Source organism: Lithobates pipiens, unplaced genomic scaffold, assembly GCF_037356315.1.
Source record: "Lithobates pipiens isolate NorthernLeopardFrog02 unplaced genomic scaffold, aLitPip1_a1.2 Scaffold_10, whole genome shotgun sequence".
NCBI lineage: Eukaryota > Metazoa > Chordata > Amphibia > Anura > Ranidae > Lithobates > Lithobates pipiens.
The window spans coordinates 23,977,732-24,003,729 of record NW_027507686.1 but is presented as its reverse complement, the minus strand read 5'-3'; the positions used below and the strand labels follow the sequence as shown (position 1 = coordinate 24,003,729).

General features: G+C 44.7%; 1 protein-coding gene across 2 annotated transcripts in view; it reads right to left on the bottom strand.

Moving 5' to 3' along the window:
• CHST8 (carbohydrate sulfotransferase 8) overlaps window positions 1-25,998 on the bottom strand; it is a 541,346-nt gene that overhangs the window by 31,747 nt on the left and 483,601 nt on the right. Inside the window, exon 1 of one of the 2 annotated variants that reach the window (XM_077452772.1) lies at window positions 2,109-2,221. The exons of the other annotated variant lie outside the window; for it this stretch is intronic. The gene's annotated coding sequence lies outside the window, so the exon portion shown is untranslated. Of the gene's footprint in view, window positions 1-2,108; window positions 2,222-25,998 lie in introns of those variants that run through there. 2 annotated transcript variants of the gene reach the window in all.

Sequence of the window (25,998 nt, the reverse complement as noted above, 5' to 3'; positions counted from 1 at the left end):
TTTGCGCATCGGAATTGCATACACACGATCGCATTTTCCGATGAAAAGCTCTCATTAGTCTTTTGCTGGCTGAAATTCCGATCGTGTGTACGCGGCATTAGTGGGTCCCGAGGACAGGAGTTTATAACCACTGGCCTAGTTAAAAGAATGAGGTCTGGGCTCAGCATATTAAACGGCTCAGGCCATCCTTCGACCTGGAAAACTGAGGACATCTAGTTGCAGAAAAACACACAACTAATAGGCTCCTTGGGCTGCTTCTCCATCTTCAGGTCTGAGCTCTACCGTACAGGGGATTGGGAAAGGCTGGCACCAGGTCAAACGTAGGTACTTACACTGCTTGCATTAAAAAAAAAACATGATATGTATTTCATGATGAAGGAATGAATGAATGAATAAATACGGAGCTGCATTAATTTGTGTCTATTACCTCTGCTTGGAGTTGAGCTTTAAGCACAAGAGAGCATTTGCGCTGTTGGCTCAAGGAAAGGAAACCAAAAGGATGATGAATACAGAAGCTCCATGGATTACGCGAACCACAACACATCACCTTCCTTACAATGCAAACATTTAGCAGAGCTGGAACATCTTGCGGGATTCTTATGAGCAGCATCACCAGCAATAAACTAAATCACTTGGGAGCCGGCGTGATGCTGGAGAATATTTTTATTTGTGTCATTAATATTATGACAGGGAGAAGCTCAGCTGCAGAATGGGAACATTTACATTCATTGTTTGTATTATCAACATGTGCAGGATGGGAATTTACATAAGTAAATATGCATTATTTCACCAAATGGCTGAATGGATTCAAAGCAAATGGAATAATCACTATTTTCTGGGAAACACGCGCACACACTTGCAATTAATCAAGATTAATCTTCCATCTTCAGTGCTGTCAATTCTAAAACTTTCTGGTGAAGAGAGATTGGAGACATTAAACGGCACCTGTTTTATATAAGAAGAGGATGGTTTCTTCACTGAGTGAGTATTCCTGAAACCAGTGACATTACACTGTAGCCTATCCGTTTACTAGAGTCCATCACAGAGAATGCAACCTATCTATTCACTAAAGACCGATGACATCACTGAAAACACAGCCTAACCATTCATTAGAGACTGATGACATCACAAGGAATGCAGCCTATCCATTCACTAGAGATTGATGACATCACTAGGAATGCAGCCTATCCATTCACTGGAGACCGATGATGTAATTGACAATACAGCCTATCCATTTACTACAGACCGGTGACATCACTGGGAATGCAGCCTATCCATTTACTAGAGACTGATGACATCACTAGGAATGCAGCCTATCCATTCACTGGAGATGGATGATGTAATTGACTACAGACTGATGACATAACTGGGAATGCAGTCTTTCCATTCACTGTTGACCGGTGACATCGCTGAAAAGGCAGCCTATCCATCCACTAGAGACTGATGACATCACTTAGCCTATCCATTCACTAGAGACTGATGACGTAATTGACAATACAGCCTATCCATTTATTACAGACCAATGACATCACTAGGAATGCAGCCTATCCATTCACTAGAGACTGATGACATCACTGAGCCTATCCATTCACTAGAGACTGATGACATCACTGAGCCTATCCATTTACTAGAGACCAATGATATCACTGAGAATACAGCCTATCTGTTCACTAGAGACTGATGACGTAATTAACAATACAGCCTATCCATTTATTACAGACAGATGACATCACTAGGAATGCAGCCAATCCATTTACTAGACAATGGTGACATTGTTGGGAATGTAGTCCTATCCTTCCTTCTCTGAGCACATTAGATAACTCAAAATCCCCAACAATGGAAAGTCCTTTATAAACAATACTCATCTCATCATCTTGATTTACTATATCAGTTTATCAGAAAGCTGAAGTTGACTTTGAAGAAATTCAGTCCCAGGATGGGGATGGGAAGGCCAAGCATGAAATAGAAATATCCCCCCCCCCTCCCCCCCCCGGCTCGCGCTTCCTCCCGGCGTCTCCTCTAGCTGGTCGGTGGCACATCTGTTTCTTTCTCTCCCGCCGCACACAGAGGAGAGGCAAAAGGAAGCGCCGCTGACAAGAATTCATTACCTGAGAATCTTTCACCTTGTGTAACATGCTAACATCATCGTTTTCTCTGTGCATATTTGCGGGGACAACATAAATTATCACCTTTCCCCCGTTCTCTGTGATCACATTACCTCACATGGAAAATGAGGTAATGTGTATTTTTAGCAGAGCTCAGGCGCAGTGTTTACACACGGGGATAACACTCTCGTTGTCACTCAGTGGCGACCTGCAAGGTGAACGCGTACGTTGCGTGTTTGGTCTGTAAAGAAGACGAACAGGCCGCCAGAAAAAAAAAACTAAAAATTTTTTTTATCAGCGTAGACGAGACCATATTTCTAAGAAGAAGGTGTGGAGATCCAGAAGACAACAATCAAATCTTCAGTGGAGGCTACAACCTGAAAAACTAACCTCCATTTACAGTATGTGGATCATCTGGAATCTAATAAATGCTTTTTATCTAAAAAGATAGGAAAGATACCGAGGAGTGTAGAAAAATCTTTGCGAAAAACGGTTATAAAGGAAGATTTTTATGAAATGATGCTGAACCGTTACACCCCTGACAGATTACATTGTATATTATCATTTTGTAAAAGTTTTATCAAATGGAAAAAAAAGTTAGACTTGCATAGCGGTGCATAGACTTGCATAGCGGGCTCCATTGGACCTTTGCTGTCCAAAAATCTGACGGACTTTAGAAATAGAACATGTTTCAAATTTTTCGGCCAGAACTCAGCCGGACCCAGTTCCTATCCAGAAATCTGTTTGTGTGTATGCTAGTCTGACGGAAAAAAAAAAAAAAAACGCTATTGGCTACTGACTATGAACTTTCTTATTCTAGTCCGGTCGTACGTCATCACGTTCAAATCCATCGGACTTTGGTGTGGTTGTGCGTGGCCAAGTCCGTTCATTTGGAAAGTTCGTCGGGAAGACCGTTGGACCCAGTCTGTTGAAAAGTCCGGTCGTGTGTACGCGGCATAAGTTCCTCCCTTTCCACAAGGTGGCCAGTCCTAGTACAAGACTGATGTTAAAACCGGTGCCTTCATTAACAAATCCCTGGTAATGCCGCCTTAAGGCAGGCCATAGATGACGCTATTTTGTTTCTTGTAACCACAGGTTGCAAGAAAAGAAAATAGCTTAATTTCCCCATCAACACAGTCAGCGCTGATGGGGAAATGCTTCCCGCGGAGCTATTGTATTCTCCCAGTGGGCGGGTGAGGGGGGGAAGCCATCTATGGCAGGAAAACACAGTGATTATTGCTAGCGGCTATAGCTGCTGGCAGTAATCGCATCCTAAAAATCCGACATGCCTGTTATACCCAAGTACAACATGAATCGCCTTGGGCACAATTAACCTGCCCATACATGGTTCGAATCTCTACCGGTTCTCGCTGAACTGGCCAAAATTTGAACCGTCTATGGCCAGCTTAAAGAGGGATTCCACCAAACAAAAAAAATATTAAAAGCCAGCAGCTATAAATACTACAGCTGCTGACTTTTAATTAATGGACACTCACCTGTCCCGGGTTCCAGCGATGCCGGCAGCCGAGGCCGATTGATCGCTCGGCTCTCGGCTGCTGCCGCCACCATTCTAGGTGAGGGAATCAGGAAGTGAAGCGAATCGGCTTCACTTCCCGGTTCCCTACTGCGCATGCGCGAGCCGTGCCGCGCAATAGGAAATCTCTGCACTGTCACTGGGACCCGTGTGTGTCCCAGCAGACAGTGCGGCAGGGCAGGAAATGGCGTAGACTCCCACGGGAGTCTATGCCCGGAAGTGGGTGAAAATACCTGTCTTTGACAGGTATCTCCACCTCCCTCCCCCCTGAAAGGTGTCAATTGTGACACCGGAGGGGGGGAGGGATCCGATCAGCGGAGGTTTCACTTTAGGGTGGAATCCCGCTTTAAGAGTCCCTGTTCAGGTACCCTCAGTTATAGAGTAACAATGCTCTGTTCCTGTCTACCCATTCTGATACTGCTTTGTCACCCTGGTACAAGGGCTTCCAATGAAAACTTCACATCTTTTTGAGGCTTCTATTGCGCACAGATCACAGGTCCAGTATGGTGATGGCATCGTGCCACTTGCATGGAAAAGTGGATCAGAGAAGATGGGAATGGTGATGGTAAAAGCCTTCCATAATAACCTTGAGTTGAGTCAGGAATGGGGGCACCACACCGAAATATTCAAGTTCAAGCAGCTAATTCGGCAGCTCTTCATGCTACTTGACTTGTTCATGATCTGGCCTTGGAAGGCAAAGCACCCTTTTGGAAATGTAGGATTGCACAAATACACCTGCCAACAGGGGAATGATGAGAAAACCAATATAGTGTCCACTGACGGTGTATTTCCATGGAAACTGTGCAGAATATTCAGTGTGTACAAAAGTCTGGGCTTCTCAGAACTCACGTACCAATGAACAGTCATATCCAGGATGAACTTTTATTACTTCTCCTATATGGATGAAGCCCCCTGCAGCTTACCCGAAAATCGATATTATTCTTTTGGTGGATACTGGAGAATTAAAACACCTAATTGCTTCTTATTTGGTCTCCTTGGTCTGAACACCCGCAGCAGAAATCAGGATTGGGTCTCAATTTTCTTATTGGATCTTTTATTTTTCATTATATAGCAATGGAAGTGGGAACACCCCTAAGGTAAAACGAAAGTACCCAAAATTTCAAGGTGGGTGACAACTAAGCTGGAATCTATAGTTGTGAAATCTCACCACTGTACCCCACAAGAGAATTAAGAACCCCATATTAAAAGCCCAACCCCCCCCCCCCCCCCCCACCCCACACACCTATAACTGACATCAGTTTATTTGTGAACTGATCCATCCAGCAGCCATTTTCAACCTTTTTACCAAAGAGGAACTCTTGAAATAATTTTCAGATCCCAGGGAACCCCTGCTAAAATCAATTCAGTGGGAAGAATGCTCCTCACATTGGTAGGCGGCATGTTTCCATTGACGAAAACTAAACAAAAAACAGCTTTCATTTTTGGCAGTTGATACAAACTATGACGATAATTAAATTCCCATTTTCGTCAAAGAATGCAAATGTGAGGGAGGGACGTTTACTCACATGAACTTCCTGTTTCCTTGGAGTTCCATCTGTAAAGCCGGTGAGCAAGCAAGGTAGCGACCGTAGCGTGCTTAATCGTGTGGCATGCTTAGCATTGTGCAGCATAACAGGCCTCCTTATACTACCGTCCAGAGCACTATGTGCATTACAGGCCTCCTCAGACCACTGACCAGAGCACTGTGCAGCATTTACAGCTCCTCTCCGACTGTCCAGAGCACTGTGTGCATTACAAGCCTCCACAGACCATCCAGAGCACTGTGTGCAATGCATTACAGGCCTCCTCAGACCATCTTGAGCACTGTGCAGCATTTACAAGCCTCCTCAGACCACCGTCCAGAGCACTGTGTGCATTACAAGCTACTTCAGACCATTCAGAGGACTGTGTGCAATGCATTACAGGCTTCTACTCCTCAGATTGTCCAGCGCACTGTGCAGCATTTATAGGCCTCCTCAGACCGCTGTCCAGAGCACTGTGCATTACAGGCCTCCTCAGACCGCCGTCCAGAGCACTGTGCATTACAGGCCTCCTCAGACCGCTGTCCAGAGCACTGTGCAGCATTTACAGGCCTCCTTAGACCGCCGTCCAGAGCACTGTGAATTACAGATCTCCTCAGACCACTGTCCAGAGCACTGTGTACATTACAAGCCTCCTCAGATTGTCCAGAGAACTCCTCACTGCATTACAAGAGTCCTCAGAATGATTTTTATTTTACTCCAAGTGTATCTTATGAGTTTGGAAATTCTTGAGAAATGCTTAAATAATGCATTACAATGTGGCTAAACCCATTCGATTTTAGTTGACTAAAATGTACTGCAGATTTTAGTCGACTAAAATACAATTGAAATTAAAACAATTTAGATGACTAAAATACGGTTAAAACTAAAATTTAATTTTAGTCAGAAAAATATGACTAAAACGAAATCAATGCTTGACGTCAAAATTACCATTGCCTCTAGCATCACTGATCCCTGGTAGAAAATTGCTGTGTTAAAGGGACTATCAAATGAGAACCATGAACTTTTGAGAACTGCAGTCTCCTGGTTGTCAAGGGGAAGCTTCGACTTCAATGCTTTATAAATCACCAACCTGCAAAAAGGTATATAGACGAAGCACTGACACTTTTTTTAAAATCTTTTGCAGCATGCTCGTTCCTGACCTGTAACTCAGAAGTACTTAAAGCATACCTGAACTCAAGAATAAAAATGTAATCTATTGCAGCTTACCAGTTCTTACATACACTGACTGCATTCGTTTTCTGTTTACCTTTATTTTCCTCTGGTCAACCTAGGGTGGTGGTTGGTGTCCTGTAGTCTACAGAAGTGAAGTGGTCACTTCAGGACACCAACCACCACAGGGAAAGTGAACAGGACAACACTGGATTGCTGGCAGGATCAAAAGGTATTTTTGAACTTACTGAACAGATATATCAAAACTATTTAATGGTACATTTAATGGACCAAAAGGGAGCAAATAATCAAAGTTCATGGTTAGGGTTTACATTTTGCGTCAGGCAACCAACATGGTCTTCCAGGGCCCAGCAATGGCAGCCCCTTTATGACGGTGTTACTTTAAAAAGCTCCCTCAGATATTATTGCCTCCTGAATGGGAAATGATTGTGTGTACTGTGACAGCAGCCAGCAGATCTCCAAATCCTACCGAGGTCTCTGCTGCCTCTGTAATGACTCCCAGGCAGTACAGCTTTAAAAGATCTAGTCCGCCCTTGCAATACTTTAACAATACTAATACCACTAATTGTTCTCGAGTCCCCATACAGATCAATGTCACAGGCTCTGCTGTTCCTCTAAAGCAGAACAGAGGAAACATTTTAACATCGTTGTATGGTACTCCGATAGCTCTTCAGACGGAGGACTCCCAAGTATCATCTCCCTGCAGTTGGTGAGCTTGTACCGGAGACGTGTCACATCACGTTTGCCTCTACATGCGGGAGAATAGCTTGAAGAGCGCCAGTAAAATTACATTGCCGAGATCTTCCTCTTGTAATCAAATCAGAGTTTAGTATTCTGGTGAATCCTTGACATTCTCAGCATCCAAATCCTCCAGTCAGTCTGCAACATGGCAGGGTACCATAAATTATATTAACATGAGCAGCAATGAATATCTCTACCCACTGGGCATGGGGAGGAATTGTTCTCTTGCTACGCCACAGCAATTACTGGCCACTTGTAAACCCATTAGCTGATGTACTTAGAGCTGCTTTAACTCGAAACTCCAAGCTGAGGGGAAAGAAAAGAATTCCTCCAGGTCAGCTTTGTACATTGTAAAGGTTTTAGTAAGATACCACCTGGATCCAGGGCTGGACTGGGACAGAAATTTGGCCCTGGACTTCAGACCAGCCCACTTACATTTTGAGTGTCCCATAACCAGCCCCCTTACAACAGAGTGTCCCATCAGCAGCCCCCTTACATCAGAGTGTCCCATCAGCACCTCTTACATCAGAGTGTCCCATTACCAGCCCCCTTACATCAGAGTGTCCCATCAGCACCCCTTACATCAGAGTGTCCCATCAGCACCCCTTACATCAGAGTGTCCCATGAGCAGCCCCCTTACATCAGAGTGTCCCATGAGCAGCCCCCTTACATCAGAGTGTCCCATCAGCATCCCCTTACATCAGAGTGTCCCATCACCAGCCCCCTTACATCAGAGTGTCCTATCAGCACCCCCTTACATCAGAGTGTCCCATCACCAGCCCCCTTTCATCAGAGTGGCCCACTGAGCCATCGGCCCACCGGGAAACTCCCGGTAGTCCCCGATGTCCAGTACATGCCTGCCTGGATCTGCTCTGTGGATGGTCAGATAGGCCATGATATTGCCCAGTCATGTGTTGAAGCTTTAAGGACTGATGTTTATATGGGAGAAGCTGGATCTAGGAGTCTTCCCAGATGCCAAAGCTTGTCCATCACACCTATATGAGCTTGTTGGACTTTTGTTTCCAAATCCAAGGGTATAAATATGATGCCCTTCACAAGCTATAACAGCCTCCACTCCTCTGGGAAGGTTTTCTCCTTCCAAATCCATGGGCAATAATATTAGAAAAGTAGAAGCCGGCAACGCTGCACAAGAGTCAGCAATAAGGCAGTACTGTTGTCATCCTGCTGAGCATGTGCCCGAGCCCCTCTTTTGAATCGATGAGGCCTGGGCTCAGTACAGGAGGGTTGGCTGCATAGCTCCCAACTGTCCCTGATTTGGAGGGACTGTCCCTCATTCCCCCTCATTTGTCCCTCATTTTGGTCCGATCCATATACTTGACAATAAAATGCACTTTTTATCTTTCAAAAAGTGTTTCCCAGTGCTAAACCTTTAATTCAATTTCTAAATGGCTGCATTTGTACATTTTAAAAGCCAATATAAAGGAATAGTGGTTGTAAAAAAAAAACAGTCCTTGTGGATTTAATTAACCTTGTTTTTGTTAATTCTCCTTTTAAAGGGGGTGTGGTATGGGGCGTGTCCTATGCCTACATACATTTTGTTAATAGGTGTCCCTCATTCCCATCTCAAAATGTTGGGAGGTATGCTGGCTGTACTGCCTTATCAGCGGCCCTGGCCATGGGACCCAGGCAAGTATAAAGCCTCATACACATGATTGGACTTTATACAAACTTTCCAGTGGATTTCTGTGCAAAGGGCGTCGGCCGTGAACTTGTTAAGCATACACACAGCAGGACTTTTTCAGCCAACTTTCACCAAATCACATGCTCTTTACTGCCACCCTTTGGCCAACTTCTGTATTGTTGATCTTTTGCATTCGTTCTGAGCATGCATGTTTGTACTTTGGACTTAAGTCCTATGGTTTCCTGTACACATGATCAGACTTTGCTCCATTGGACTTTTGTTGCTGAAAAATTTGTTTGCAGAGTGAACTTTTGTCTGATGAAAACCGAAAAAGTTTGTCTGATGGAGCGTACACACGGTCGGATGTTGCCTTAAAACAGATAATTTGCATGTTTGTTGTCAAAAAGTCAGATCGTGTGTATGGGCCTTTAGGCCCCTTTCACACGGGACGGATCTGTAATGATCCGCCCGTTGATGATGCGCTCGCTTCTGTTTATCCCCCCTGAGCCGGCGGATGACAGCCCTGTCAGATCTCCGCTCTCCTCTATGGGGATCGGATGAACACGGACCGTCTGTCCGTGTTCATCCGATCTGCTCTGCAGACGGATAGAAAAATAGGATTTTCCTCCGTCTGCAGAATCGGACAATAGTGGAGAAGGATGATAGCGGGTGTCTGCGGATGTTCATCCGCAGACACCCGCTATCCCATAGGAATGCATGTATGTCCGTATTTCATCCGCAAACGGATGGATGAAATACGGACATAATGTCTGCATGTGTGAAAGGGACCTTAGAGGGTGTGGGGAGGGGGCGGGGTTTGGGGGGGGGGGCTGCTGCACACGCAAATGTTTTTTTTTACCTTCATGCATAGAATGAACCTTTACAATCACAGATGAAGAGGGTGCACCAGGCCCTACAATGCATTGGGCTTGTAATTTTAGATTCCTAAAAAAAAAAAAAAAAAAAAAAAAAAACAGAGCCACTTGGAGGAAAGTTTTTTTTCCTTTGATTCCCTCCAAGTCTTGTTTGTGGTTGCAAAAAAGAAGCCGGATTGTCCATAAAAAAAAAGCATAGTAGTTTTTACAAGCCCATCTTTAGATTTGTCAAAATGCAACAACAATAAATGGCCATTGCACTTTAAAGTCCTTGTGCACAAAATGCCATTGTTGTGGGAACGTTATAGTTACTGTTGCAGGCCGAGAACTAGGAACACACACCTGTAATCCTCCGTAGTGACACACAGCAGCAAGCTCCTATCACAACTGTGAAAGTAAAAAAAAAAATAAAGAAGCGGGAGGGCGCATGGGCCCAGCGCAGCAGCCAGAAGTAAGTTAAAGTGACAGCGTGCAGTCCAGCGAGCAGTGCAGTGTGACAGTTCACAGACATGTATTCCAACTGTGTATTTAGTCATTCCCTTGCACTTTGACTTTATTAATATTTTGTATGTTTTGCATAAATTTATGCCAGAACAGTTTTAGAACTAGTTTCGTAGAACAATTCTTTTAAGCTGAAATGTGAGCTGGAGAGAAATGACCCTTGTAGTTAACACCCAGCCACTCCACCAGGGCACGGGTCTCCAAACTTTTTAATACAGGGGCCACATTTTATATTTTAACATTATATATTTAAAGCGGTTGTAAACCCTTACAACACACTTTGACCTACAGGTAAGCCTAGATTAAGGCTTACCTGTAGGTCCAAGAAATATCTCCTAAACCTACACGGTTTAGGAGATATTTGCCGAAAGACAGGCACCGCTGTCCATGGCGCATGTGCCGTAGACAGCGGCGCACAGGCGCATTGAGCGCGGCACCCGTCAATGGTGATATGCCGCGCGTGGCGGCTTCCACGAGCATGCGCGGGAGTGACGTCACACGACATTCGCCGAATGACAGCGGCGGAGCAGCGAGACCCACCGAGAAGATGGATGCGGCGGACTACAGGGGACAGCAGTGACATCGCTGGCTCCTGTGTCAGGTAAGTGACACATAATGGACTACTATGCAATGCACAGTAGTCCATTATGCTTTAACTTTGCAGGGAATCAAAGAGGAAGTAAACTCATCAGGGTCTACTTCCTCTTTAACAGATATTTGTGGACTGAAAACATCAGTTTTATAAATGAGTAGATAAAGTCTGGATGAATGAATACGTTTTTCTTCAAGGTATTTTTTGTAGTCAGCATATGATATGATTTGGTGCATCAGAGAAATAACTTCAGTAAAAGCAGAGCAAAGAAACTCCAATTAACCGCTTGCCGACCGGCGCACACAGATGTACGTCGGCAGAATGGCACAGGCAGGCATATGAGCGTACAGGTATGTCCCTTTAAATTTGTCGCCTTTCTGGAGCGAGCCCGCCGCGGGAACATGCCCGTGGGTCTCGAGAACTCGATATTCTCCGGCGGCCCGCGATTGCGGTGTGGAGAGGTAGAACTGGGGTGTGCCTACGTCAGTGTTTCTCAACTCCAGTCCTCAAGGCGCCCCAACACATCATGTTTTCAGGATTTTCCTCAGATGAAACAGCTGTGGTAATTACTAAAGCAGTGAAACTGATCAAATTACCTGTGCAAAATAATTGGAAAGCCTGAAAACATGACCTGTTGGGGCATCTTGAGGACTGGATTCGAGAAGCACTGGCCTACGTAAACAAGGCATTTCCCCATTCTGCCTTGTGTAATAGAGATCTACTGCTCCCTGTGATCGGGAGCAGTGGTCGCTGTCATGTCCGAGGTAGCCCCCCCCACAGTTAGAATCACTCCCTAGGACACACGTAACCCCTTCATCGCCCCTTAGTGTTTAACCCCTTCCCTGCCAGTGTCATTTACACAGTAAGCATTTTTTATAGCACTGATCGCTGTATAAATGACAATGGTCCCAAAATAGTGTCAAAAGTGTACAATGCGTCTACCATAATGTCGCAGTCACGATAAAAATAAAAAATAAATTGCAGATCGCTGCCATTACTAATAAATAAAAAATTAATAATAAAAATGCCATAAAACTATCCCCTATTTTGTAGACGCTATAACTTTTGCGCAAACCAATCAATATACGTTTATTGTTTTTTTTTTTTTTTTATCTAAAATATGTAGAAGAATACATATTGACCTAAACTAAGGAAAAAAAATGTTTTTTTTTATATATTTTTGGGTGATATTTGTTATAGCAAAAAGTAAAAAATATTGATTTTTTTTTTTTCCAAAATTGACGCTTTATTTTTGTTTATAGAGCAAAAAATAAAAATTGCAGAAGTGATCAAATACCACCAAAAGAAATCTCTATTTTTGGGGAAAAAAAGAAAATCAATTTTGTTTGGGTACAAAGTCGCACGACCGCGCAATTGTCAGTTAAAGCAGCGAAGTGCTGAATCGCAAAAAATGGCCCGGTCATTCAGCAGTCAAATCTTCCGGGGCTCAAGTGGTTAAACTTGAGCCATTGATAAAGGTTGAACAAATAAATTCAGTCAGCACCTCATCAGAGAATAGCCTTACAGTGAGCGAAAAAAGTATTTGATCCCCTGCTGATTTTGTACGTTTGCCCACTGACAAAGAAATGATCAGTCTATCATTTTAATGGTCAGTTTATTATAACAGTGAGAGACAGAATAACAACAGAAATATCCAGAAAAACGCATTTCAAAAAAGTTATAAATTGATTTGCATTTTAATGAGTGAAATAAGTATTTGAATCCTTATCAAGCAGCAACATTTCTGGCTCCCAGGTGTCTTCTATACAGGTAACAAGCTGAGATTAGGAGTGGAGGGAGTGCTCCTACTCTCAGCTTGTTACCTGTATAAAAGACAACTGTCCACAGAAGCAATCAATCAATCAGATTCCAATCTCTCCACCATGGTCAAGACCAAAGAGCTGTCCAAGGATGTCAGGGACAAGATTGTAGACCTACACAAGGTTGGAATGGGCTACAAGACCACCGCCAAGCAGCTTGGTGAGAGGGTGACAATAGTTGGTGTGATTATTCGGAAATAGAAGAAACACAAAATAACTGTCAATCTCCCTCGGTCTGGGGCTCCATGCAAGATCTCACCTCGTGGAGTTTTAATGATCACGATAATGGCGAGGAATCAGCCCAGAACTACACAGGAGAATCTTGTCAATGATCTCAAGGCAGCTGGCACCATATTCACCAAGAAAACAATTGGTAACACCCAATGCTGTGAAGGCTTGAAATCCTGAAGTGCCAGCAAGGTCCCCCTGCCCAAGAAAGCCCATGTACAGGCGCGTCTGAAGTTTGCTAATGAACATCTGAATGATTCAGAGGAGAACTGGGTGAAAGTGTTGTGGTCAAATGAGTCCAAAATTAAGCTCTTTGGCATCAACTAAACTCGTCGTGTTTGGAGGAGGAGGAATGCTGACTATGACCCCAAGAACCCCATCCCCACCATCAAACATGGAGGTGGAAACATTATGCTTTGGGGTGTTTTCCAGCCAAGAAGGCAGGACAACTTTACCGCAAAGGGACAATGAATGGGACCATGTACCATCAAACCTTAGATGAGAAGCTCCTTCCCTCACTCAGGGCATTGAAAATGTGTCATGGATGGGTATTTCAGCATGAGAATGACCCAAAACACACGGTCAAGGCAACAAAGGAGTATCTCAAGAAGAAGCACATTAGGGTCCTGGAGGGGCCTAGCCAGTCTCCAGATCTTAATCCCGTAGAAAATATCTGGAGGGAGCTGAAGGTTTGAGTTGCCAAACGTCAGCCTTGAAACCTTACTGACTTGTCAGTTTAGGTGGACGGCCATGTCTTGGTAGGTTTGCAGTTGTGCCATACTCTTTCCAATTTTGGATGATGGATTGAACAGTTCTCCGTGAGATGTTTAAAGCTTGGGATATTTTTTTATAACCTAACCCTGCTTTAAACTTCTCCACAACTTTATCCCTGACCTGTCTGGTGTGTTCCTTGGCCTTCATGATGCTGTTTGTTCACTAAGGTTCTCTAACAAACCTCTGAGGGCTTCACAGAACAGCTGTAACTCTATTTACTAATTGGGTGACTTCTGAAGGCAATTGGTTCCATTAGATTTTAGTTAGGGGTATCAGAGTAAAGGGGGCTGAATACAAATGCACACCACACTTTTCATATATTTATTTGTAAAACATGTTGAAAACCATTTATCATTTTCCTTCCACTTCACAATTATGTGGCACTTTGTGTTGGTCTATCACATAAAATCCCCCCAAAAAAATACATTTACGTTTTTGGTTGTAAACTGACAAAATTTGGAAAATTTAAAGGGGTATGAATACTTTTTCAAGGCACTGTATATTACATTTTTGGTTGAATTGGTTATTGTAAAGAAAATCAGACTCTGTTTTATCATGACCCCTCTTATTCAGTTTACCAGCACCAAAAGGTGGCAGCCCTACAGGGCATCAACTCCAGGTGACCTTTGACCCTAAAGCTAAAATTTTAGACCCAGTAAGTAAGAGCCCTTTCACAATGAAAGCACCCGGGCATCGGCGGTAAAGTGCCGCTATTTTTAGCAGCGCTTTACCGTTGTTTTAGCGACGCTATTCGGCTGCTAGCGGAGCAGTTTTAACCCCATCTAGTGGCCGAAAAAGGGTTAAAACTGCCCACAAAATGCCGCTGCAGCTGCACTTTGCCGGTGGTTCGGCGGCACTGCCCATTGATTTCAATGGGCAGTGGCACTTTAGGACTGGTGTATTCACCGCTCCTACAGCGCTGCAAAGAAGCTGCTTGCAGGACTGTTTGTGACGCCCTGCCAGAGCAGCGCCCGTTGTTTTAGCGACGCTATTCGGCTGCTAGCGGGGCAGTTTTAACCCCAGCTAGTGGCCGAAAAATGGTTAAAGAAAGCTCAAGAAAGCCCATGTACAGGCGCGTCTGAAGTTTGCTAATGAACATCTGAATGATTCAGAGGAGAACTGGGTGAAAGTGTTGTGGTCAAATGAGTCCAAAATTAAGCTCTTTGGCATCAACTAAACTCGTCGTGTTTGGAGGAGGAGGAATGCTGACTATGACCCCAAGAACCCCATCCCCACCATCAAACATGGAGGTGGAAACATTATGCTTTGGGGTGTTTTCCAGCCAAGAAGGCAGGACAACTTTACCGCAAAGGGACAATGAATGGGACCATGTACCATCAAACCTTAGATGAGAAGCTCCTTCCCTCACTCAGGGCATTGAAAATGTGTCATGGATGGGTATTTCAGCATGAGAATGACCCAAAACACACGGTCAAGGCAACAAAGGAGTATCTCAAGAAGAAGCACATTAGGGACGCTATTCGGCTGCTAGCGGGGCAGTTTTAACCCCAGCTAGTGGCCGAAAAATGGTTAAAACTGCCCACAAAACACCACTGCAGCTGCACTTTGCTGGTGATTCTGCGGCGCTCCCAATTGATTTCAATGGGCAGGGGCACTTTAGGACTGGTGTATTCACCGCTCCTACAGCGCTGCAAAGAAGCTGCTTGCAGGACTTTTTGTGACGCCCTGCCAGCGCAGCGCCCCAGTGTGAAAGCACGCGGACTTTCACACTGGGATTGCAGCTGAGGCTTTTTTTCAGGCGCTTTACAGGCTTTATTTTTAGCGCTAAAGAAACCTGAAAAACACCTCCAGTGTGAAAGGGGTCTAAAGTTAAAGCGAAGCTCCAACCAAAAGCGGAAGCACCGTTTGTCTGCCTCTTCCTTCCCCCATCTGCTGCCACATTTGGGACCTTTTGGGGGGAGCGGGTACCTGGTTTTGACAGGTACCCCTTCCCACTTCCGGCTGAAAGCTCAGCCCCCCCCCCCCCCCCCGCAGCTGGCCCATTCATAGAGCGCAGTGTAGTTTGCACATGCGCGGTAGGAAACCGGCTGCCAAGCTGGCTGCGCCATCACCCGAGAGCCGATCCAAGAATCAGCACGGGTGAAGACACCACCGAATGCCTGGGACAGGTAAGTTCCCTAATAGTAAAAGTCAGCAGCTACAGTATTTGTAGCTGCTGACTTTTAATTTTTTGGAGGGGGGGGGGGGGCGGCGGCCGGACCTCTTTAAAATTAGCAGGCAATCCAGTACAGGTACCTTACGGCTAAACATTCAGATGCTTGTAGAAGCTCGATCTCTTTAACACTGGTACAATAAATCCTGGCCTGTCAGGTCACCTAGTAATTATAAGGAAGCATGAGTGGCATTGGCATTTGCAGGAAAAACATTTACCGCTGGGAACATACTTGTTAAAGGACACAGATCTAGAATTGAAATGTCACAGCCTGAACCCGCAGAGCAAGCTCATAGACCCCCCGCTAATATAAAATCGGGGAGACTGAGTCGTTGCAGATTAGTGGCACTTCGACCCCGGTCTGTGGCGAATCGGAAACGAGAGGCTTGATCTTCTATTACGCTGCCAGCGACAAACTTAACAACGCATGAGAGCCGACGTGGGATACAAACAGGAGTCAAATCAAGTGTACGGCAGGAAACAAGTGACCCCCGCACGGGAGCAGAGGTGCTTTATTTTTTTTTGCCGGCGATGACATTGTGTGCGCTGGGAAGTTGGATAAAAGGACGCGGGACTGTGCGGTCTCCGGAGGAAAGTCATAGCGGCGCGGATACATGCTCAGAATTCCACTTCTTTCTGTCTCTGACAATGTGACCATAGCACGGTGCTGCCTTACTCCTGGAAGGGGCTGCTCTGTAAAGTAAATGAATGACACCTTGTACGCCGCCATGGCTGCCATTCACAGGGAGCCTGTAGGGATGGAAATATGAACGTTGTCTTTGCACAGTGGTGTAGTGGATCTCTCTCACCTAGCAGCAATGGGGGCGCTGGTTCAAATTCCGACCACGACCATCTGCCTGGAATTTGCATGTTCTCCCTGTGCCTGTGGGGGTTTCCTCTGGGTACTCTGGTTTCCTCCCACACTCCAAAGACATGCTGGTAGGTTAATCAGATCCTGTCTATAAATTGGCCCTAGTCAGGGGCGGACTGACCATTTGGCCACTCGGGCACTGCCGAGGGCCCCGGGCCACTAGGGGACCCCATCAGGGTTGCCAGCCTCAGTAAAACCAGGGACAGTATGTAAAAATCAGTTTGTTTTTTTAAATCTGTCCCTGAAATGTCCCTTACCGACATCCTTTTGGTCAAAAAATCCTGAGATTATAGCTGCCCCACATCTCCAGTACCTTCTCAGCCAATAGAAACATGTATGTGTATACTGTGTAATTGTATACGGTGTGTGTGTATACTGGGTGGCCCCATAATCTCTGATTGCCTGGGGGCCCCATAATCTCCTATTGCCTGGGTGCTCCATGAGTTGTCAGTCCGCCCCTGGCCCTAGTATCTGTGTATGGGTTTGTAAACGGGTCGGGACCCTTCGGGTTAAGTCCACACTATATCAGGATTCAACTCAACTCATTTAAAGGTTCTGGATCTGTCATACTCATCCTGAGTACTCATTAGCGTTTAAAGCTGAACTAAAGGCAAACGACTAAACACACAAAATAAAGTGGTTGTAGATAGTTTATTGGACAGATTTCTAGGGACAAAATATTGCATCCACATCCCTGATGTGTATATCGATCATGAAAAGGTGAGAGAGAGAATAGTATAACATGTTGTTTTTTGTTGTTTTTTTCTAAAAATATTTACAATCAATTTGGATCAAGAAAAGGTGAGAGAGAGAACAGATCTGTCCCTCAAGGAATAATGGGCTTTTCACAGATGCACGTTTCTGTCACAAGGTAAGCACACCCACAAAGGGATAGTTCAAAAAATATAATTTATTACAAAATGTACATAGTTTAAAATAGTGACAGTATTCAGTCATATCAAATAATGACCAAGATTGATACTTCATTTCAAGAACTTAAACAGATCCTTGTGTGTACGGATAGCCGACACGTTTCGCCGACTAGATTACTGCTTCTTCGGGGCTGTTCACCATGCATCTATATCATTGTCCAAGTTCTAAAGAAATATATCATTAGTACCAAAAATAAACAGAAATTTTAACAATCATTTTAACAAAATTTAACAACATTTAAAAAAAAAAATTGTTAAATTTTGTTAAAATGATTAGTATCAAAAATAAACAGCAATTTTAACAATCATTTTAACAAAATTTAACAACATATTTTTTTTAAATGTTGTTAAATTTTGTTATAATTAGGGCTGTTACTGATTAAAATTTTCGTGTTCGATTAATCGATTTTTTAAAATCGATTAATCGACTAATTTTGATTAATTATAACGCACATACAGATCCAACTACTTTTAGCTGATCTCCTTGCATTGCAACTCTGCCTTAGTGGTAAATGTGGTGTACACTATATACAATCACCCCACACTAGTTAGTTTCCACAATCCATGACTTAACTTCACAGTTCGCATAAATACGTTTTAAATTCAAACTGTAGCGTAACGTAAATTATTCTTTTTTTCCACAGTAGCGTGACAATCCCTCCACCTCCGGTCTAACTAATCACTCTCACCTTATGGCATGGACCCCTGTGCAAACAGGTGGTTATGCAAGCGGGTATCAAAAGGGTTAACACGGACCATAAACTTCTCTCACGTCTCCTTAGATCTCAGCAAGGACACCAGGTCATGGGTAGAAAGAAAAGATCAAAGTCCTCACCGCTTAAGTATAAGATTACATTTTTGTGTTTAAACACAAACTACTCACATTAAGATGATAAAAACACAGCATGTAAAGCCGACAATCGCGTTAGTTCCGTAGGACAGCAGTGGGTGACGTCATGAGTAGCTCCTCCCCCGTACGCATTATGTTCAATCAGAACTTCAACGTCACTGGACTCCTCCCCCTTCCCTTCATGAGCAGACGGAGGCACTTGGGGAAGGGGGGAGGAGTCCAGTGATGTTGATGTCTGTGACGTCACCGGATCTCCGACGGAACTCCCTGAAGACCCGGAAGCCAGCGGAGAGGTGAGTACCGTTCAAAAGAATTTTGATCAATCAAAAAAATTAATCGATTAATCGAGGAATGAATCTTTCATTTCCACAGCCCTAGTTATAATGATTGTTAAAATTTCTGTTTATTTTTGATACTAATGATATATTTTTATATAACTTGATATAGATGTATGGTAAACAGCCCCGAAGAAGCAGCAATCTAGTCTGCGAAACGCGTCAGTTATCCATACACACAAGCATCTCTTTAAGTTCTTGAAATTAAGTATCAGTCTTGGTCATTATTTGATATGACTGAATACTGTCACTGTTTTAAACTGTGTACATTTTGTAATAAATTATATTTTCTGAACTATCCCTTTGTGGGTGTGCTTACCTTGTGACAGAAACGTGCATCCGTGAAAAGCCCATTTTTCCTTGAGGGACAGATCTGTTCTCTCTCTCACCTTTTCTTGATCCAAATTGATTGTAAATATTTTTAGAAAAAAACAACATGTTATACTTACCTGCTCTGTGATTGGTTTTGCACAGAGCGACCCCAATTTTCCTCTCCTCGGGTCAGCTGCCGTTGCTCCTGGCTCCTCCCCCTGCCGATTGCCCCCACACAGCGCTGGGACAAGGCAATCCAGAGCCCAGGGCGAACATACCAAACTGACCCCCCCCCAGATGTATGAGAATTATGTGTCAGCAAAACCTCCCCAAAAAAATTAAGCACTAATCTGCATGCTTACCCCCCAAGCATAAGTTCCCCCTGCTCAAAGTACAAATCCACCCCCCTACTGAAATCCCCTTCCCAGCACAAATCTTTGCCCTCCATTTCCCCCTACCAGCTCGAATCCCCCCAGAACACATTCTCTCCCCCCCCCCCAAAAAAAGAAAGAAAAAACACCCCACCTAGCACAATCCTCCACCCTACTAATTTTGCCCTCCTCTGATCCACCCCCACTGCAAATCCCCCCTAAAATTTCCCCTCCTAGCAACCCCCCCAATCATCCCTACTTGCACAAATCCTCCACAAAAAAAAAAAGTTCCCTCCTAGCACAAATCCCGTCCTCCCTCTACCATATGACCTCTTCTAGCACAAACACCCCAAATCACCCCTCTAAACACAAATACCCCCAAATCACATTTCCCAGCACCCCCCTCCAAATTTTCCCTCCTGAAATAATTCTTACCCCCTGCTGCCCTCCGAATTCCCACACCCAACACAAATCCCCCCCAAATCCCCTTGTGGCGTCCCCCCCCACCCATCTAACATGATACCACAGTGCCTGGGGCAGCTTCCCCTCCTGCCCACCCCTGCCTCACACAGAAACCAGCTTGCTCTCTCCCGAGCCACCTCTGTGTGTCCATAAGACACACAGAGCACGGCTCAGCCCTGCCTCACCCTGCTCCCTCCTCACTGGCTGTGAGTGACAGCAGCAGGAGCCAATGGAATGAACCGAGCAATCAAACACCACTAATTGCTCAGCTCTTGGTCTTCAGCATGCAGAGAGCCGGTGACTATCAGTCTCCAACTCTCTGCTCTGCCCCTCCAGCGGCTCACTGGAGTGCACTGCTGTGCCAGGTTCGGGAGTGGCTGGCTCAGTCTCCCAGCGTCTCACTGAGAGGCTGAGGCAGCTGTCAGTCCAGGCATCTGGGTAGATCCCGACTTTAAAGTTGGGATCCCTGCAGAGCCTGGACCGGCTCAGTGACATCAGCTGACAGCAGACTTTAGCCCGCTGTTGTCTGAAAATGGGTCACAGGAACGTAGAACTAAGGGCACTTCTGTAACCCACAGGAGAAGTAGGGCCAAAGAAGCCAAAGAAGCTTGGGGCTTGTTTACAGTTTAGTGTACTAGCTGTTGCCAAAGTATCATACTGGAAAAAGAATGGCGTGGTATGTGCGGCACCTTGCAGATCGTCTTTTAACCACAACACAGTATATAAGGCTGAAGCACCGAGGCGTTCTAGTGCCTCTGCACCGGGCAGGAGTCTCACTATTTATTATGTCAGGTAATTAATTGTTGGCTGGATTTCCAAGCAATCCGTCCGCATCAGAGGAAAATGCAATTGTGAGCCATGTTGATACTGATGTAATTTACGCTCGTAGCAACTAATTAACAGCGTGAACACATCTCCTGAGAGAGCCCGACGCAATGATTACTGCAACGCTTCTGAGATCGCTTTAATCGGAGTCTGATTTGGTAACGGATCGTGCTCAGACCTGCAAATAATCAAATGGGAAAGAATCCATTTATCACTTCACAATGGGCCAGGCATCAGACCAAAGAAAACCCCAAAAGCAAAACTCGTTCCGAGTGTTGTGGCAGATCCCTCCTTTCTCCGTAACTGTATACATATATCTATGGCATACCTACTAAAACTGCTTCCATTGCTCTTGACTGAGTTTTTTATCCACTGTTTTCCAGATTTTTCAAAGTTTTCTTGGGGTTCTACTAGAACGCCTCTTGTACATTCTGTTACATTTCACCAAAGCACCATCAATGGCTGGTCTGAGGACACCCAAGTCTGGTGTAGATGACGGTGTTCTCTGAACACGGGGTGACCAGAGTGACATTTTATTTTTATACTAGTAAGTGAAAAATTAAGTCTGCAATTGTTGATTACCTACTGAAATACCAGTCTCCTGGCTGTGTCTGCGTTATACCGTCTTAAATAAAGACCAGGAAAAAGCACAACGATTAGATCAGCTTTCTCAACCTTTTTCAACACAGAAGAACCCTTGAAATATCTTTCTGATCTCAGGGAACTGCTGTTAAAAATTCCTATATCTACAACTCATGATACATTAGATCAGTGATTCTCAACCAGGGTTCCTCCAGAGGTTGCTAGGGGTTCCTTCAACATTGGGCTATTTCTGCCTCTCGGATAAGTTCCCACCAACACCATTGATCTTTTTAGCTATTTGTAAGGCGGTAATTCTTCCCAATGACCACAAGTGTAAGGACCATTCTTCCCAATGACCACAAGTGTAAGGACCATTCTTCCCAATGACCACAAGTGTAAGGACCATTCTTCCCAATGACCACAAGTGTAAGGACCATTCTTCCCAATGACCACAAGTGTAAGGACCATTCTTCCCACTGACCACAAGTGTAAGGACCATTCTTCCCACTGACCACAAGTGTAAGGACCATTCTTCCCAATGACCACAAGTGTAAGGACCATTCTTCCCAATGACCACAAGTGTAAGGACCATTCTTCCCAATGACCACAAGTGTAAGGACCGTTCTTCCCAATGACCATAAGTGTAAGGACCTTTCTTCCCAATGACCACAAGTGTAAGGACCTTTCTTCCCAATGACCACAAGTGTAAGGACCATTCTTCCCAATGACCACAAGTGTAAGGACCATTCTTCCCAATGACCACAAGTGTAAGGACCATTCTTCCCAATGACCACAAGTGTAAGGACCATTCTTCCCAATGACCACAAGTGTAAGGACCATTCTTCCCAATGACCACAAGTGTAAGGACCATTCTTCCCAATGACCACAAGTGTAAGGACCATTCTTCCCAATGACCACAAGTGTAAGGACCATTCTTCCCAATGACCACAAGTGTAAGGACCATTCTTCCCACTGACCATCACACTAATGTATCATGAGTTGTAGATTTCAAATTTTTAGCTGGGGGTTCCCCGAGACTGGAGAACTATTTCAAGGGTTCCTCTGTGTTGAAAGGGTTGAGAAAGGCTGCATTAGATGGTCACTGGAAATAATTACCCCCTTACAGATGGCTAAAAAGATCAGTGGTGCCAATGAGAACTTATCTGAGAGAGAAAATGCTCATTGCTCAAGGAGCCCCTAGCAAACTCTGGGGCAGGGTTTCTCAACAAGGGTTCCTCCAGAGGTTACTAGGGATTCCTTGAGCAATTTCTCCCTCTCAGATACACTATATTGTCACAAGTATTGAAACGCCTGCCTTTACACGCAATTGAACTTTAATGGCATCCCAGTCTTAGTCCGTAGGGATCAATATTGAGTTGGCCCACCCTTTGCAGCTATAACAGCTAAAACTCCTCTTGAAAGGCCGTCCACAAGGTTTAGGAGTGTGTCTATGGGAATGTTTGACCATTCTTCCAGAAGTGCATTTGTGAGGCCAGGCAATGTTAGACAAGAAGGCCTGGCTTGCAGCCTCATCTCTAATTCTCATCCCAAATTTGTTCTATCAGGTTAAGTTCAGGACTCTGAGGCGAGTCAAGTTCCTCCACCCCAAATTCGCTCATCCATCTCCTTATGGACCTTGCTTTGTGCACTTGTCCAAATCATTTGGTGGAGGGGGGATTATGGTGGGGGGTTGTTTTTCAGGGATTGGGCTTGGCCCCTTAGTTCCAGTGAAGAGAACTCTTAAGGCGTCAGCACACCAAGACATTTTGGACAATTTAATGCTCCCAACTTTGTGGGAACAGTTTGGATATGGCTCCATTACTGCACACTACACACCAAGGTCCATAAAGACGTGGATGGGGCGAGTTTGGGGGAGGGGGACTTGACTGACCTGCACAGAGTCCTGACATCAACCCGATAAAACACCTTTGGGATGAATTAGAGCGGAGACTGCAAGCCAGGCCTTCTGATCGTACTTTGGTCCAACTTTCATGCAACTTGAGGGCCATTGACTTCAAAGTTAACCCTCAGAAGTTGCATGAAAGTCGTACCTGAATGTTACACAATGCAATTTGTGTGCAACAGTTGTCCATTATCACCATCCAAAGTTGGGTCAAAGTTGCATTTCAAAGTCAGCGCAACTTTGGAGTCGCACCAGTGTGAATGGAGCTTTACTGTTAGAGGGTGGCTACATTTATTCTCCATGGTCCCACTGTGTGTAGGAATGTAACCACTCTCTCTTGGAGGTTGTCTTGGAGGTGTGATTGGAGTCGTTATGTTGGAATACTGCCCTGCGGCCCAGTTTCTGTAGGGAGGGGATCAGCAGGCGCCTTCTGGGACGAATGTAACCCCTCTCTCTTGCCCGCTGCTGAGATAGTCTGTAGACTATGGACTGTGTAGTGTGCATAGGGGAGTGCAATGGCAGCTAACATGCAATGCACAATACAGAACATCTGGCACTTTCCTGCATATACTCTTATGATAGAAACATGGCAGCTTCCTATCCTGAAAATGCCAGTTGTCTGGCTGTCATATCTATGCCCCTTTCTGCAATACTTTGATTACAGACCTGGAATAAGTAATAATGGAAGTAAAGACTGTTGACTTTTCAGTGAGTCCGAAAGAAATCAGAGGATCAGTGTAACAGCCAACGATCAGAAGGAGGTCAGCATTTCTCTGATGGCAGGTTTCCTTTAAGTGTTTTATTCTTACAATAACACACAGTCCCTGATCTGTCGCCCGGTGGACCCGACACACGCCACTCTCTAATGCAGAAATCATTGCTGGAAGCTTAACCAATGACATTAGAATAAGCACAGACTCCAAGACAAAGGCATTATTATGTGGCCGAGTCTGTGCCACCAGGATTTGCATCTTATTAAATCTCCCTTTCATGCTCAGGACCCATAATGGAACGTGCCGGAGCATAGAGGAGAACTGATTATGGAGATTGTGTGTCTGCCAACGGCACAATATAAACTGGCTGCATCAACACGGCCTCCGCGTCCAGCTAACCGCCAAGACACAGGGCGCGGAAACTTCTTCATCTCCACTTTTATATCCCAAATACAAGACAAATTCCTCCTTCTTTTCATAGATATCCCGTATATATCTACTGATCCTAATCAATCTATATCCTAAAATCCTGAATGTATGTGAACTTAAAGAGGAACTCCGCTTTTTCCTATCTATCTATCTATCTTATATCTATCTATCTATCTACAGTATCTCACAAAAGTGAGTACACTCCTCACAAATTTCGTAAATATTTTATTCTATCTTTTCATGTGACAACACTGAAGAAATGACACTTTGCTACAATGTAAAGTAGTGAGTGTACAGCTTGTATAACAGTGTAAATTTGCTGTCCCCTCAAAATATCTCAACACACAGCCATTCATGTCTAAACCACTGTCAACAAAAGTAAGTACACCCCTAAGTGAAAATGTCCAAATTTGGCCCAAAGTGTCAATATTTTGTGTGGCCACCATTATTTTCCAGCACTGCCTTAACCCTCTTGGGCATGGAGCTCACCAGAGATTCACAGGTTACCACTGGAGCCCTAATCCACTCCTCCATGGTGATATCACAAAGCTGGTGGATGTTAGAGATCTTGCGCTCCTCCACCTTCTATTTGAGGATGTCCCACAGATGATCAATAGGGTTTAGGTCTGGAGACATGCTTGGCCAGTCCATCACCTTTACCCTCAACTTCTTTAGCAAGGCAGTGGTTGTCTTGGAGGTGTGTTTGGAGTCGTTATGTTGGAATACTGCCCTGCGGCCCAGTCTCTGAAGGGAGGGGATTAGCAGGCGCCGTGTAGAGCTGACGATCAGCTGTTCATCTTCAGAGACTTTCGGCGTCTCCTTTGTCCTCCGTACTGCTCAGTATAGGGCAGACACTATCCGATGGGGGACAGTTCTCGACAGGACACCGGCAGCACTCCTGCAACCCCAGACCTTGACAGTCCCACCACCATGCTTGACTGTAAGCAAGACTAACTTGTCTTTGCACTCAGCTAGCTGCCACCACACATGCTTGACACCATCAGACCACAGGACATGTCCAGTAACCCATGTCCTTAGTCTGCTTGTCTTCAGCATACTGTTTGTGTGCTTTCTTGTGAATCATCTTTAGAAGAGGCTTCCTTGTAGGATGACATCCATGCAGACCAATTTGATGCAGTGTGCGGTGTATGGTCTGAGCACTGACAGGCTGACCCCCCACCCCTTCAACCTCTGCAGCAATGCTGGCGGCACTCATACGTCCATTTCCCAAAGACAACCTCTGGTGATGCCTATGCGTTCCAGACTTGTACATGGGATAATGAGGGAATAACACACACCTGGCCATGGAACAGCTGAGCAGCCAATTGTCCCATTACTTTTGGTCCCTTAAAAAGTGGGAGGCACATATACAAACTGTTGTAATTCCTACACCATTCACCTGATTTGGATGTAAATACCCTCAAATTAAAGTTGAAAGTCTGCAGTTAAAGCACATCTTGTTCATTTCATTTCAAATCCATTGTGGTGATGTATAGAGCCAAAAAGATTAGAATTGTGTCGATGTCCCAATATTTATGGACCTGACTGTAGAGCTGGATGAAACAAAAATTGTGTCTGTCTTCATTTCAGGCTGAAAAGAATCGACATGTGATTATTTTAAAGGGGCCTGATTCTTTTCTATACCCATTGTAAATGTGTAAATAGGCCAATTTAGAAAACTCATCTTGCACTCTTTCAGTCTGTTTTCAGGTTT